The sequence below is a fragment of the Cryptomeria japonica genome, chromosome 9 (assembly GCF_030272615.1).
Source record: "Cryptomeria japonica chromosome 9, Sugi_1.0, whole genome shotgun sequence".
NCBI classification, from domain to species: Eukaryota; Viridiplantae; Streptophyta; class Pinopsida; order Cupressales; family Cupressaceae; genus Cryptomeria; species Cryptomeria japonica.
In genome coordinates this window covers 214547328-214550963 of record NC_081413.1, presented here as the reverse complement: position 1 = coordinate 214550963, position 3636 = coordinate 214547328, and positions in this window count along the sequence as shown.

The following is a 3636-nucleotide window of genomic DNA, read 5'->3' as shown; positions in this document are numbered from 1 at the left end:
ATCTATGTTTACATATACATATACGCATACATATGAATATGTCTATATGTACTTGTACATGTATATGTATATGTATATGTATGTAGTATGTATACATATATATGTACACACACACACACACACACACACACACACACACACACATGTACATATGGGTGTCTATATGTGTGTGTGTGTGTGTGTGTGTGTGTGTGTGTGTGTGTGTGTGTGTGTGTGTGTACACACATATACATATATGTATATATGTATGTATTTTTGTATGTATTTTTGTATGTATGTCTATGTATATGTATATGTATATGTATGATGAAGTGAAGCATATACGAAATATACAAAAACACAGAGTATACACAAAGCATACATATGGATACACAAGGCATATCTTGATACTATAATATTCTATTTTGGGAGTTGGTTCATTAATATGACGTATTTACGTTGTAATTGCTACAATGTTCCCTCATAAAGCTCCATTGGTTTATTTTCTCTTCATCTGTTGATTGGGTGCCTTTGAGATCCCCATCATCATGCTTTGTTTTCTTGTTTTCTTTACATTTGAAGCACACATTCTTTCTTTTTAGGTCTTCTCATTGTCTTTGGGTGTTTCCATCTCAACATACATGCCCGAGTTCCCATTGCTTATTACATTTGTAGCATAAGTTTTTCTTTCCAAGTTCTCCTTTATGGCAATTGTGTTCTCATCCCCAAGGCTCTTGGCATTTGTAGCATCAATTCTTTTTCTTAAGTTCATCTTTGAACTTGAGGATCTTGCAATGCCTATCTTACTTGTGGAAATTTTTTATATGCTCGCTTGCGCCTTCAGTATTTGTAGATGATGTTTCTAGTCTCAAAGTTGTTTCAATAGCATCATCCAAGGTCATTGCTTTAACGACACTTGTCAATCCCCATAGTGAATCTTTCAATCCTTCAACAAATGGATAGGTCAACCTATCTTCATCAACTCCTGAAACTCTAACTACAATTCTTTGGAATTCAGATATGTAATTTTCTATTGTCTCTTGTTGTTTCAAATGAGTGAGCTTTCTAAAATCTTATTGGGGGTGTTTTCTATCAAACCTTTTAATAAGCTTTTCTAATAATTCATCATAGGAAGTTATATTTTGGTGCCCTTGGGTGTGGATCCCATGGTATCATCATTCGTAGCCTAATCCCTCCAAATGTAAGATAGCAACTTGGACTCCATCATCTTCTATCACTGGGCTAAGGGTAAAATAGGTATTTAACTTTTGCAACTAGTCATGGGTTGTGATTTTATCTAATCCATCAAAGTTTGGAAGAGTTACTTTATTCACTTTGTGTCTTAAGTTCTAATTCAGATGCCTCTTTTAGGTGTCTCATGTCTCTTGGCTTCACAAAATTCCCTAAATGTTTTCCCTGACCTCTAGGTCAAAATTTACATAAGCTCTAGCAATTCCTTTAGTGTTGTTTGTGGAACGATCGATTTCTTCTTCCTTGCTTGGTATATCCTCCCTAGGTAGGAAAGGAGGTTTGGGTACCCTAGGTGTAGAGGATCCATTTATATCCCTCCTATTTGAGGAATTGGTCTTAAGATTATTAATTGAATTACCTATGTTTTGTAGGGCCTACATAAGTACTCGGGTTCTTTCATTTTGATCCATTAATGCTTTAGTTGTCAACTCCATGAATGATCTCAACTCTTCTCCCATTGGTTCACCCATGTTATTGTTTTAATTAGGGTTAGAGTTTACTAATAGTTTTCTCCTTTCCCTTTCTAAGGCTCTTTGTGCCCTTTGATCATGTTGCATTAACTTATCTTTTCACGGGCTAGTAGGATATAGCTTTGATACCATTTGCAATGTCCCCTTCCAATTTTTGTCCTAGAATTGTAATTATATCAATTTAGTGTTAGGGTTACTTTTAACTAGTAAGGTTTATGATACTTCTTAATAGGAAGACCAATATATTTCAACATAACTATTATGCTTAGATTCAATTATTGCAACTAATGAACATTTGATAACTATCATATTTAAGCCCCAATCCCTTCCTCTAACCCAATCCTCAACCCTACGAAGGATGAGCAATAATCATGTTAGGGTGCTAGAAACGATCCTTCACAAATAGTGCCTTCGAATGATGTAACCCATACTCATTCCACCGCAAGTCTTATCTATTGCCCTTGTATAATGTAGCATGATCCATTCCACCACAAGGCTTACCTATCTTGCGAGGTATTAACACCACCTCTCCATAAAATTCCCACATTCAATCCTTCTTAGATACAATAGGAAAGATTAAATATTAGGCTACCATATAACAATTCTTAATGTCTTAAGAATGTATACGAAATTAAGTATAATGGTTGTACATATTGCAGTCCATATTAATATTACTATTAAACTCTGCATAAGAAATCAAGCTTCATATAATTAAGCACATCCCCATGCATACCAGCAAGAAAAGGATGTTACTATCTGTAACTTGATAACAATTCTAATCTGATGTGATTGATGGTGATATCACTAGAGGCTTTTGACTCCTTTCCTTTATATCTCTCAATGTGAGGGAGACGTCACACCTCTTCATCATCTATGCCCTTTGCCAAGACACACCCTTTCACCATTAGCAAACTTTGAAAGAGTGCAACTCTTCATTATTCCTGCTCTTTGAAAGGGACACAACCATAGAAAACTATATTGAAAAAGTGGACTCTAGGAGACTAATAAGCATGAGCTATATGCTCGATCATTGCAAATTGTGGCAATCAAGTGCCAAACAACTCATGCCATAATCAACTCACGTCATCAATGTAAGAAGAATTATGGAAGGATATCAAGAATAAAATTAGGATTGATGGTTCTCTCCCAACTACCTATATAATATAGCCTCTATATATAAAGAATTGAACTTTCATAGTTAAAACAATGTGAGTGATTTGATATAATGATTGGAGATTAGTCAATATATACAAATACAAATAAAATAATTTTTTTTTAAAAAAGGTAGGGGGGGCATATGTAGAATATCATGGAATGTTCACTCACCCGTTTCAACATGTCGGCTCCAACATGCATCAACTAAAGAGTCTGCTTACATGCTTAAAATAAAGATTCTTCGTCCATCAAACTTGTGGCATTACAAGGCTCCAAGATGAGAACTTATCCTATGATAAAGCCATGTGATATGAAGCATCAAAATCAGGTATCCATGTCTTGGAGAGTGGAGTTGCAACTACTACGAGGGATTTGCATTTATCTTTCAACTCTAATTTAGAAGTTTTGGAATCAGATCAACCCTTGAAAAAATAATGTCAGTGCACTATTTTTTTCTATCATTTACATTATTTATTTTATTGTATGTTATGTACCTAGAATAGGACAACACACACTGACATTACCTAGTGTTTAACGAATACATGTGGAGACCCCTATATCTGTGAATGTGTCTACCTAGTGTTTAATGGATCCCCAATCTAATCACCTATGACTCCAATGTATACGCCCGCCCCCCTCCTCCCACCCAACCTTTATGAAAACATTTTACAGTAAATTTTCCAAAAATACAGAGGTGCAACAGGCTTAAAAAACATGTAACCGTTCTTTAAAAATCATTCAATAATCAAAATGTAACGTGTGATTTGTATCCAAACAACAA